This window comes from Alligator sinensis, unplaced genomic scaffold (assembly GCF_000455745.1).
Source record: "Alligator sinensis unplaced genomic scaffold, ASM45574v1 scaffold560_1, whole genome shotgun sequence".
NCBI lineage: Eukaryota > Metazoa > Chordata > Crocodylia > Alligatoridae > Alligator > Alligator sinensis.
The window spans coordinates 1,714,629-1,728,398 of NW_005841837.1; the positions used below are offsets into that span (position 1 = coordinate 1,714,629).

Below are 13,770 nucleotides of genomic sequence, written 5' to 3' on the forward strand. Positions count from 1 at the left end.
CCCCGGGATCTGTGCGCGCCACAGGGGGGGGCTGCCACTGTACACTTGGGGCTGGAGGCTGCACTAGACTCTTCCCAGTGAGGGGCGGGACCCGGGCTACGTTCAAGGTGGGCAGAGTAGGTGACAGCAACACTGGGAGGGGGGATTACAGGGTGGGAGCTGCATCCACCCCAAAATTCTCTGTAGCACCCCACCCATAGCTCCCCTCCCCACACTGCTGTGCCACCACCCATCCTGCCTCTGCCAACCGGAGTGCAGTCCAGGCCCAGCCCCCCCCCCACCACTAGAAAGAGCCTGGCTCAGCCTCTGGTTCCAAGCGCGTAGCCTACCCTCACCCCAGACACAGATCTGGGGGGCACATGCCCCCACATGCCTCCCTCAGGGGTACGTGCAGCAGCAAAAGCCACCCACCCCCTACCCAAGCTGCAGCTCCGTCCCCCAACCCGCCCCGCACCAGCAGCGTAGCCCCAGGCGCAGCCCCACTACCTCACCATGGGGCCCTCAATCTGCCCCCCACACATACATACATACACATACACACACATACCTATAGACATACACAGATATACATACACATACACACACATACATATATATATACACAGATATACATACACACACACACACACAGATATACATACACACACACACAGATATACACACACAGATATACATATACATACACATACATATATACACACACACACATATATACATACACATATACATACACAGATATACAGATACACACACACACACAGATATACACATACACACACAGATATACACATACACACACAGATATATATACATATATATACACATATACATATACATACACATACACACACACAGATATACATATACATACACATACACACATAGATATACACATACACACACATACATAGATATACATATACATACACAGATATACACATACACACACACAGATATACATATACATACACATACATACACACACACAGATATGCATACACACATACATACACAGATATACATATACAAACACACATACACACACAGATATACATATACATACACACATATATACATACACACATACACACAGATACACATATACATACACACACATATATACATACACAGATATACATATACATACACACATATATACAAACACACACACACACATATATACATACACAGAAATACATATACATACATACATACACATACATACATATACACACACATATATACATATACATACACATACATATATACATACACAGTTATACATACACATACACATATATACATACACACAGACACACATATATACATACACACACGCATTCATATATACTTATACAGATATACATATACACACAGACACACACATATATACATACACACACACACATATATACATACACAGATATACATATACATACAGTTATACATACACACACATACATATATACATACACAGTTATACATACACATACACATATATACATACACACAGACACACATATATACATACACACACGCATTCATATATACTTATACAGATATACATATACACACAGACAGACACACATATATACATACACACACACACATACACAGATATACATATACATACACATACATACACACACACATATATACATACACACATACACAGATATACATACACATACATATACATACACACATACATACACAGATATACATACACATACACACACACATACACATACACAGATATACACATACACACACATACACATCCACACACAGATATACATATACATACATACACACACATATACATACACACACGCACACATATACATAGTCACATACATACACACACATATACACACACGCACACATATACATACACACACATACACACACAGACATACATACAGATATACATATATATACACATACATACATACACATACACACACACAGATATACATATATATATATACATACACACACAGGTATACATACACATACACACAGATATACATATATATATATATATATCTGTGTGTGTGTATGTGTATGTATACCTGTGTATGTATGTGTATATATATATATATCTGTGTGTGTGTGTATATATATATATATATACACATACATACACAGGTATACATACACATACACACACATCCATACAGATATACATATATATACACGTACGTACACACACACATATATATATATACATACACATATATACATAGTGGTGTTTCGTTTTAATCATGGAAAAGCATGGATTCGGGGGGGGGTGTTTAATCAGAGAATTTGCAATTTTGAAACAGAGAAAACTAGGACCCCTAATTCATGACAAACTGCCATGGTACCCACATATGGGATGTGTAATATCTTAATCCCTAGAATCATTACCTTGAAAGCCAAAATGGTACAGTGGAACAGCTAGCAATACAGGCTGAAAGCAAGTTCCACTAACAGGCACATATGGAAAATAGTTGAATTCAGTATCCTAATATAACAGAATTGACTAATCTCGCAACTGTGAGTCTCACAATATCATGCTATTTTCTCTATCCTTAAAGTCCTGACTCCCGAAGTCAAATGATATGTGAGAATCTCAGCTTTCATTTTTAAAAAGTTTATGCCCTCACACTAGCAATTTTGAAACCACAAGATTTAAAGTCTCAAAACCAGACAGCAAAGAAAAAGACTCCCCAAATGCATTATTTTTTAAAATCTTGTAATTTGCCAGAGCAGGGGAAGGAAGAAGGGATGCAACAGGAGAAGGAAGTGGGATTTTGCTCTTCATTTTTTGAACAGTCAGATTTGGTAATGATGATAACAACAGTTTAACACCCAGCACCACTACCATCACTGTACACACAAGCAAAAACATTCATTTTAGCTATCATTATAAACTCTTGTAAAACCAGCAACCCACCACTTCTGTGGCTTTGTGGATTCCTAGGGATGAGAACTTTATTGCAATCCTCAATCCACTACTAGTACTTAAGGTTTTCATGCTACAAAATTTGAGAAACTGACCCCATTTACACAGAAAGAATCTACTGCACACTGGCTGGCAACAAAGGACTGATAGACAAACTCTTATAGCCTGCCTTCATATACCAACTATGGGTCTCTGCAATAACTACAAAAGGAAAAATCAGACATAAAAAGGATGAGACCTACCCTACAGTCACTTGTTAGCCAGGTAAAAAGAAGCCTGTATAAAAATGTAAGTGATGCCATGCTAGATCAGGTCCATCTAGCCCAGGGTCTTATATCGTGAAGGGTGCCTATATACATGCTCTTGGGTGGGGGGAGAGGCATTTTATTAGAGCAGCTCTCAAGAGCTGCTCTAATTAAACCACCAGCAACGTCTTGTGTATTCAAGTATATCGTGTTTCAAAATCAAAACTACTTTAATTAAAGCTTATTCAATGACAGAGAGTAGGTGCAGAGAGTAGATGCTGAGGGGAAGAGTGTTTATGCAGCGTATGTGCAGACTGATCTGTCCCCTGCTCCTCTTTCCTTACAGCTTCTAACATCCAGAGGCTTAAAAAGTCCTATGACGCAGCCTTGCTCTCATGTTTATTACCTCAAATGGACCTATCCTGCATGAATTTGTCTAATCCTCTTTTGTACCAAATTGAAGTATCAGCCTTTATGTCTGATGTACCAACAAGCCGCATGAGAACTTAACCCAGTTGTTCTCAACCGGGGTGCCACCTAGAGTGCCATGAGACACTTTCAAGGGTGCCATGGTGCAGGCACTATGGCCACAGCCAAGTTAAACTGCCCCTGACCCCTCGTGTGAATCCTGTCCAGAAAGGGCTCTGGCAGACGCAAGCACTCCTGCCTGCATTAGGTATATCTGATAAAATGCAGGAAGGAGCACCTGTTCCTGCCATAGCCCTTTCTGATCCAATCCCCAGCACTGCTCCCAGAAAAAGAGAGACACAAAACAGTTCCACCTGCTGGCAACGTGGCAGCCGGAAAAATTTTTCTGTGCGCTTCCCCAGGCTGCTGCATCACCACTGGATGGAAGTCCCAGACACCTCTGTTTCCGGGACAGCGCTTCAGGGGCGGGCTGGGAAAGCCAGTGGCAGGAACAGGTGCTCCTTAGATAATCCTACTGCAGATAGGGGTGCCGACTCCTGCCACAACCCTTCCTGGTCAGGCTCCTTATGAGGCACATGGGGCAGTCCTACTTGGCTGTAGCAGCATCCTGGCTGGAAACCACTGAAATAAGCTGAGGCAGGACATGAGTGGCTCTCAATTAGGGTGCCATCAAATTCAGAAAAGTCATGGAGAGATGTTATGAATCTAAGATGTTTGAGAACCACTGCTTTAACCAGTCCTCCAAATATTCCAGGAGTCAAATACTGAAACATCCTTATACTGAGCTAAATTAAAAATATACCATATTTTCTCGCATATCACATGCCCCGAAATAAGACAAGCACCTTGTTTTTTGGGAAGGCAGAATTAAAAAAAAAAGATGACTACATAGAAAAGAACACAGCTTCATCTTCAACTCACTCACCCTCCTCTTCCTGAAACCTTAGCTGCTGCTGCTGAAGGGTGGATTTATGATTTTTAAAAGAGCTAAAAAGAGTCTGCCAGGCTATAAAATAGGAAAGGAAAAGAAACTTTTCAGGAGGGTTGTATAGATATTTCCTATAGGGAGTGGGACAGTGCAGAATCTATGATACAGGAGGCTAGGGCATGGAACAGCTGTTAAGGCAGTGGACTATAACCACTATTCCTAGTTGTGCCACAAGTTTCCAGCATGATGCTGGGCTAAAACTGAAGTCTTCTGTGCAATTTATACAGCCACTGTTTACACTTCAGTTCTCATACTGACTTGAAAAACATGATTGCAGATGTTGGTTTTCCCAGGCTCTAAGGGGGATGGATCAGGATTGTGCGTGGTCAAGGAGGCTGTTGCCTATTGGCTCCCTCCCTCATTTACTGCAGAAGTTGGAAGGGTTGCAGTGAATGAGATAGGGAAGTGGAAGAGATAATCCAAAGATAATCCAAAGTGTCAGGCAGCTAAACAATGTTCTTAGAAACTGGATCCTGTCCTTGCCATAATGTTCTTCTGTGAGGCTAAGCAAGTCACCTCGCTGAAAAATTTTCCCAAGGGACCACTCATCTGGATCCCTCATTTTCTAACTGTACAACAAGATATGTTTAGGGCATACCTTTCAGAGATGCTGCAAGTCTAAGAGAAAGCAACAAGTGACATAGATGTTCATTTCCTCTGCATTGCGGGGAGGAAAGAAAAATCAATCCATCTCCACGTGTCATGAAGTGGACACTTACATCAGTGAATCACCAAAAATTAGCAAATGCATTTGCAAATGGTGCCATTCATCTCTATGTGCTAGTCTGCAAAAAAGAAAGGTGCTTCTGCCTTAATTCCTGCACACCGTAACTTTTAAATGCTCGACACTGCAACCTTGACAAAAAATAAAAGCAGGAAGTATGTTCACTCTAATCAGCTGTGATGCCCTTGGCCTTCAGCTTCAGTGCCAAAATCTGGGACGGTTATCTCCTCCCCAGAACACAGCTGTAGGCTATGATAATGTTAACCATCCTGCTTCCAGCACAGGTCAGGTGACATCCAGGTTTCTAATACAAAACAATCTTTTTGTTAGTATACTGCCTCCAAGCCTTTTTGGCTTCCTCAGGGGTCTTACTGAAGTTTGAGCTTCCAATTCATCAGTGTTTATTCTAGAGTTATCCTCATGCTCCACAGAATTCAGCTCCAGAAAGGTCATGGAGACAGAGCTCCAAAGGATGTAAGCACACAGGGATACAACCAGACCCATCCTCATCTAATAGTTCATGCTTCAGGGGAAGGTGCAAACACCTCCCAAGCAAACAAATATGGAACAATTGGCCTGTAGTGAAAGCTTCCTTCCTAAATCCTCATTGGCTCATCACTGTAATGTCCTGAAGCAAAGAGGTGTCAATATTCTTTACTGAAAATAAAAGTCATTGTCATCTTCTGACAACCCTCTCAAAGAAAATAGTGAGAAAACAGAAACTCATCCAAATTAGCACTTCAAGACTCCAATATATCCATTACTGCTACGGATATACTTAAATTGTGGATATACTTAAATTGGCGGAGAGGCCCACCCCTCAGCACTGATTGGGGGAGAGGAGGAATGAGGCAGTGGCCATCATCTTGACTGCTGGCTGCTCTTCGTGCAGCATCGCTGAGGGGCCTGGGTCAGACAGAGAGGCCCTGGCTGGGAGAAGGATGGACAAGAGGGCAGCTGCCATGTTGTCTGCTGCCCTTCATGCTGCCCCACCAGCCAGCACCTTCCCCTCCAGCAGCCAAGGCTGCTGACTCCCACTAGGGAGCTAGCTTTTTATTTTTATTAGGTTTTTGTCGTTGTTGATTTTGCAGATTTTGCAGACAATCCCAGATTCCACAGTTTCTGTGAAATCCACAAAACTGCAAATTAAGAAAGTCCCTAATTACTGCATTAAGAAGTTAATTTAAAAAAACCCTGTAGATTCAACTACCTCTGATAAAGCAACACATTCATAGACAAAAGTTTGAATGACACCATTTTTAAGCATTCAAATTTGAATCTCACAAGTGCTCCTGTGTACTTGTAACCTAACGCCACATTCCCAAATCTATTCTGACATCTGCTGTCCATTCCAATTTATCACTTGCGCATGAAGAACACGCACTCCTCCAGCCCTTAGAAAAAGTAGCTGTGTGTCTCACCCAAAGAGTACAGGTGCAGAGGAAATGTCAGACAGGGGATCCAAATTTCCAGGATTACCTAGAGGTGGGAAGAGCAAGAGATGAAGATGTCATGTAGGGTGACTCCTTTTGAGATGGTGGGCACTCCAAAGAGAAGACAATGGCTGATGGGACTCTGAGCTAGGAACCAAAGTAAGAGAATACTTATCAGGGAGCCTAGGAACAAACGGGGTTTTAAGAGACGGCCTGATGCAAAGAGACGGACACAGAGACTGAGGGAAGGGATATAAAGACTGGTGGATAGTGCCATTGAGGAGGATGAGGAAACAATGTGGAGAAAGGAATCTAGGTGAGCTTCCATGAGGTGAGCGTGATGCTTAGACAGTGAGGTGAGGGGAATATTCTTAATAGTTTAGTTTAAAATGACCAGAATCTTTTGTTACAATCCCTTTCACTGGGTAGAAGAGACTGCCTCTGTACAAAAACCTGTCATTGTAAGTCACTTTGTCATGCGAAATAAGCATAAGTCTATAGCAGGGGTGGGCAAAATACGGCCTGTGGGCTGCATCCAGCCCACAGAGAGATTATGCACGACCCGCAGTGGGCAGTTCTCTTCTCGCCCCAGGCAGCTCTGGGCCACCCCCGTCCTATGCCAGACCACAACTCACCCCAGGATGCCTGCGCCACAGCAGCAGCCCACAGACCCACTGGTTCAGCATGGGGCAGAGTGGCATGGAAGAGAGTGGCACCGGGCAGTGGTGGGAGCCCTGGTGAGGATGTTGCGTCCAGGGCTGGTTTCCATGGAGACTGCATGCGGCTGGGCAGGGAGCTGCATCCGGAGCCAGGGGTAGTCTCCATGGAGACCAGCCCCCAGCCCTGGACGCTGTGCCCTCACCAGGGCTCTTGCCACTGTTGCTGCCGCCATGCAGACATCCCAAAGTGAGCTGCAGGCTGGCATGGGATGGGGGTGCCCCAGCACTGCCTGCTTCCCCCAGCCCCAGCCCAGTTCTGGCTGCTGCAAGTGGTGGGGAATGGAGTTGCTGCCAGGTCCTCTCCCCTCCCCGACTTGCAGGCTGCATGCCCCAGGCTGAGGAAGGGGATGGGCCAGGGGAGGCAGGAGAGAGGCTAAGTTCTTCCTGAGCCTCCTCTGCGGGGCTCTCAGCCCTCCTCTCCCCCTTGTGGGAACTGCGGCCCCCCCAGCGAGGCCCATGGGTGGCTCCAGCTCTGCCTTGACCCTGCGCTGTCACCACACCAAGATCCCAGCCCCAGATGCAGCTCCAGAGAGCCGTGCAGGCAGGTAGAGCTGCATCTGGGCCCAGGGCCAGGATTGTGGGGTGGTCACAGTGCAGGACCAGGGTGGGGCAGAGCTGCGATCCGCTCTCTACCTGCCCCTGCCTGCGAAACCCATGCCCATCGCAGGGGTGTGCGCGCAGCGGATCATGGCTCTGACCCAGCCCCGGCCCCGCACTGTCACTACCCCATCACCCTGCCCTGTGATCCCAGCCTCGCCAGCCCCTTCCACTCCTCAGCACCGCTGCCTGGGGCCCCATCCCACATAGGATGTTTTGGTGAGTTGTTCCAGGGGGACGAGAGGGCACCTGGCCCGCAACAGCTCATCAGAACAGCCTATGTGGGATGGGGCACACATAATTACCTGCCTCTGGTCTATAGAGTGTGTGCTATCATTTTTATGATCCAGGCTCATGGGTTACTACATGACATATAGGAATAGAGGCTGTGATACTTATCCAAGTGATGATACATGTCATCTTAATGAAACACTGTAAAAAATGTGCTCCCCCCCTCTACCTTTGTGTGATATTTATCTTACAAGAGCCTGGGCCCAGAACATATTAATGCCAGTATAACTTACACTGGTTTTATGATTTGAGTGGACAGATGGAGTTTTCCCCTCGGCAACAGCTACTGCAGTGTAGGTGCAATAACAGTGCATTGCCACTAAATGGTAGTGGAGCCAGTAACAGCTTGTTCATATTAAGCAAACCCCCAAGTTTTTTCTCTAGTAACTCTAGACTGATTTCTAGTAAGTGCCACCAGTGAAGGGCCATAAATCTTGTGCTTTTTTCAACACTAACTTGTGTGATCAAGGCCTTAGTCACACTGGCTAAAAAGGCAAATAAAATGTGCATAACCCTGCTTTTCTCTCAATCATATCTTACATGTTTGATTGTCAATTTTCCGTTATGAAGAAAGCTCACTGAAAGTCCTTCCCTCAAAGAATCACTTGTGTCAGAGTAAAAGTTGCACATGTGCCTCAACTGTATTTTTATACTAGCAACAATTTTGGTGTCCTTTTCAATTTCACTGTAATTAAGGACCTTTGGAGCCTGGATCATATTCTTAAATGCAACAAACATTTTTGTAAGGCTTGGAATTTTATTTTTGGTTTCTTCATTTATTCACTCTCTAGTTTCTGGGATGCACCCCCTACCTTATGTCTTTTGCCAGGCCTCATTTTTAATTTTTCTTTTTTTAAATATATACATACACACTAAACTGCAAAAGGCAAAAAACAGAGATGCTCTAAAAGGTGCCTAGAAGTACACAGTAAAAACATTCAAGAGGGCTTTCCACTTTCATAGGCAGTTCTAGACTAGGGTGAGTTTCCAAATCCACCTGAATAAGCAATCTTTCAATTAAGAGACTGAGAAAAAATAATTTGTATAAGCCCATTTGGTTTTGTTATATACATACAGGCAACCCCCACTTAACGGTGTTTCGCTTAGCGCTATTTCACTATAACGCTCATTTTAAATTGATACCTGATTTCACTTAGCACTCAGCAAGTTTTGTTATAACGCTTGCAGTCACTATCTTGGGTCATTAAAAACAATTGCAGTCACTATCTTGGGGCACCAAATACTTTCAGTTTCGTTTAGCACTAGTTTCGCTTAACGCTCGTTTTTTCAGGAACCAATTTAGTGCACTAAGTGGGGTTGCCCATATATAGCAAAATAATAAAAGCCTTAGTCTGTCTGTCTGTCTGTAATGCTCTGGGCCAACTGCACATGCACCACCGAGAGGGCACACACCAATTGGCTGCAAGGGCCCAGAGCATTACAGACAGAGGGGGCAAGGAAGCAAGAGAACCACCGCACCCCCTCAGCCCCCCAACAACGGCTGGCAGGGAGGGGGAGGTGGCAGGGAAGAGGGGAGAAAGGGAGGGAGGAAGCGGAGCGGGAAGGGGGGGTTTCCGGTGGCAGTGCCCCCCCACCCCGAGCAACAGCTAGCAGAGAGGGGAGTTGGTGGGGAGGGAGGAAAGGGGAAGGGGAGACAGGGAGGGGGGACATGTTGCGCACCACTGTGAGCTGGCAGCCCATGCTGTTTGCAACTTCTCCTCCCACCCGTTCCTGGGAGCCGGCAGCGGTGCGGGATGGAGTGGTGGGGGGGCGGGCTTAGGACAGCATTGGGAGTGATGGGGGGGGACCACAGGGCCAGAACCAGGGAGTAGGGAAGGTGGCGGGGGGTGGGCAGAGGGTACACAGGGCCAGACTTGGGGGGAGCACATAGAGCCAGAGGTGGAGCAGTGGCATGATTTTTTAACTGCCCAGAGAGACCAATTTCCCCAACAACTCCTTTAAACTCTTTCCTCTCTGAAAACCCTTGAATCAGTGAGATCAGACACAGAAATGAATAAGCCATCTGGCTACTCAAATATTAAAATTTCACCTTTTACAAGCAATTCCATCCCTGTTTACCCAGTTCAAGGGGGCAAAAGCTCAAAGACTAAAGGTATCTTGCTATGGCTTGAAAGGCATGAGTTTGCTCCTTGCTTCAGACTTATAGCAAAGGCTGCCCTTCAGACATTAATCTCAGTTCAGTTTTGATGCTAAAGGGTGATTAATAGACAATAGTTAACATGTCATCTTCAGTTACTTAGTAAATATTTTTTACTCCCACCCCCTCTTTTCTAGCAACTCTGCCTGCTGTCTGAGAGCAGTGAAGCCTGTCAAAGCATATTCATGGTTGAGGAAAGACTGCTTGAATTTAACTACTTCCAAAATGGTCAATTCATTGCAGAGGGGGCTTCTAGGCCAAGGCTCTCTTCATGATAAACTTCAAACAGCTTTGAAGATTAAGTGGGACTTCAGTCTAACACTGCCTGCACTGCTGATTAACACCATCTAGACATTTGTAACAGCCATTCTGCAACGCCTACATTTGAGACTGTGATGCAGCAAGAATACTATTCGCCAGCCATAACCGTTTCTTTCTAGAAATCTAAATTCTGGTCCATTTTTACTAGATAAGTCTGGGGAGAATTAAGGATTGCATAGAGTTAAGCTGATTTCTAGACAGAGTCTTCTCAATACAATCCATCCAATAGCCAATGGTACAAACAGCTCCAAGATGGACTGGACATCTCCATCTGTAGAATCTGCTTAAGAAGGGAGGAAACTTTATATTTCTGACCCCACAGTGACTTCCTTGTAGAAGAAGGAAGTATCTGTGTGTGATGATAAGAAAATAAACTGAATAGACAGTTCTCCAAAGGAAAAGGCTTTTGTTTTAGGTTAGCTGAAAGGACAGCTAAGCACTGGTACGCTTAGCCAGAGAAGTTATAGAAATCATCTACTAGACCAGGGTGGGCAAAATATGGCCCACGGGCTGGATCCAGCCTGCCAACTGGGTGGATCTGGCCTGCAGCTGCCCCTGCAATGCTCTAACCTGGGGCTGAGCCCCACCCACTCATACCAAGGCAGCCGGCACCTGAACTCTTCCCAGCCCCAGCCAGCAGGCAGCTTCTGGTGGGGCTGTTCCCAGTACAGCTGCAGTTGGCCAGATGTTCTTCTGCTCCCATCTCCAGTGGGAGTAGCTGAGCTGAAGCTTCCCCACTCGCCCGGAGCGGCGCAGCAGGGGCAGGAGTGGGAGGAGGAGCGGCCGCTTGAAGCCAAGGGGAACATAGCAGCACCCAGCCAGTTGAAGCCACACCGGGAACAGCCTCACCAGAAGCAGTACTTGCTGGCCAGGGCCAGCAGGACTGTTCTGCTTCCCTCGCCTCCAGCTGCAGCTCTAAGCTTCAGCGGGATGCTCTTGCCCAGTGCATGGAGATCCAGCTCCAGCTCCCGGCTGTCTTCCACCCACCTGCCCACAGCAGCTTCTCATCAAGCCAGGCAGGTGAAGCGGGTGGCAGGCGGGCAGGAGCTGGAGCTCCATACACTGGGCAGGAGCCTCCCGCTGAAGCTTCCCCCCACGCACCCAGACCAGTGCAGCAGGAGCAGTGGCAGCAGCAGCAGCACCCACAGCAACAGCTGAAGCTGGAGGTGAGGGAAGCAAAAGAGCCCCCCGACACCTGGCCAGCATGCAGTCCAGCCCAGTTCAACACAGTTACAGCTGCAAGGCTGAGGACCACATGGCGTGGCACAGAGCCAGTCCAGCCCGGCCTGCCTCCTCTGTGCTGCACCACTTGGGTGCAAGCCTTGCAGCGGCGAACCATGTGCTGCTGGGCTGGGCTGGATCTGTGCTGCACTGTGCGGTTCCTGGCTGCAAGGCTGGGACCAACAAGGTGAAGCATAAAGCCAGCCCAGACCAGCCCGGCCCAGCTGCAGTACGTGGTTCCCCACTGCAAGGTTAGGACCCACGTGGCACAGCACAGAGGGGACAGGCTGGGCCGGGCTGGCTGCACTGTATGGGGCCTGACCCAGGAACGGTGCGCCACAGCCAGGCCAGGCCAGGCTGGTTCCAGGCCATGCCAGTTCAGTTCCATGCTGTGCCATGTCATGCAGTCCCTGGCCTTGCAGCCAGAACTGCATTGTGCCAGGCCAGGCCAGGCTGGCCCCATGCCACGCCATATGGGTCCCGGCCTTGCAGCCAGGAACTGAACACTGCAGCCAAGATGGGACAGAAAGGGCTGGCTCCCCACCTCCCCCCATAATCCCAACACACGTCCACACCCCCCCACACACTCCCACAGCCCCACACACACTCCCACAGCCTCAACGTAACCTCACACCCTCCCACAGCCCATACACAGTCCCAGATCCCCCCACCACAACCACACACACACTCCTACACCCCGCACCACATCCACACATACACCAATACCCTCTCACATACCCCACTCCCCACCATACCACCAAACACAGCCTACCCTTCCAGAGCTCCCACACACACTCTCACCTTCCCGCCCCAACCACATACCCTACACCCCCACCCTCCCCACTCACCATACCCACACCCCACATACACACCCACCGCACCCTCACACCCACTCCCCAACCACACAGCTCCCACATACACACCCTTAAGTCCCCCCACCCCCTATGCACAACATACAAAAGTAAGAGTGTGTTTTGAGCTATTATACAATCGCCTCTAGATACACTACATAAACACACGTAAATTGGGACAAAATATTTTTTTTAATAAAATTAAAACAAGTTATAGTAGATATTTGATTTTTTTAGTATATGACTTGTTTTTTTCCAGTTTCAAGATGGCAACCCCCCCCTCCATAAAGGAATACTTCTGGGACAAGTGGAGGGACATCTGGTGGCAAAGGTCAGGGGCTAGGGGCAGGACTTCTGGCCCCAAGATGGTGACCAGGAGGTGGAGCAACTGTCAGGGGACAGGGCTACCCATGCAGCCCTTGACAGCTCACCAAAACTCATTAAGCCCTCCAGTCAAAATAACTGCCCACCCCTGTACTAAACATTTACAAACAAGTTAGATCAGGCTTGTCCAACATGAGGCCTACCAAACTGTTTTCTGTGGCCCGCGGTGCTGTGACGGGAAACGAAAGTAAATACTGTTTACTTTCGTTCCCACCCCTTGCCCCTCCCCCAGCCCTTCAGCAGCTTCCTAATGGCTGCTGAAGGGCTGGGGAAGGGACAAGGTTCCCACACACACCACATCAGCTTGACATTGCCGACGCGGTGCTTGTGGGAAGAGGAGTAGCCATGTGCCTCTCGGGACAGGATGAGCCCGGCCAGAGCAGCAGGGGCTCAGCTGCACTTTCCCCCTACCTGCGCCGGTCAGTCCCGAGCGGCACACGGCTCCGCCGCCGCCCCTGC

At 47.1% G+C, this 13,770-nt stretch overlaps 1 protein-coding gene across 1 annotated transcript in view; it reads right to left on the reverse strand.

The window, feature by feature from the left end:
- The window catches only part of PSD3 (pleckstrin and Sec7 domain containing 3), a 162,769-nt gene that overhangs the window by 126,588 nt on the left and 22,411 nt on the right, over positions 1-13,770 (reverse strand). The window lies entirely within an intron of this gene.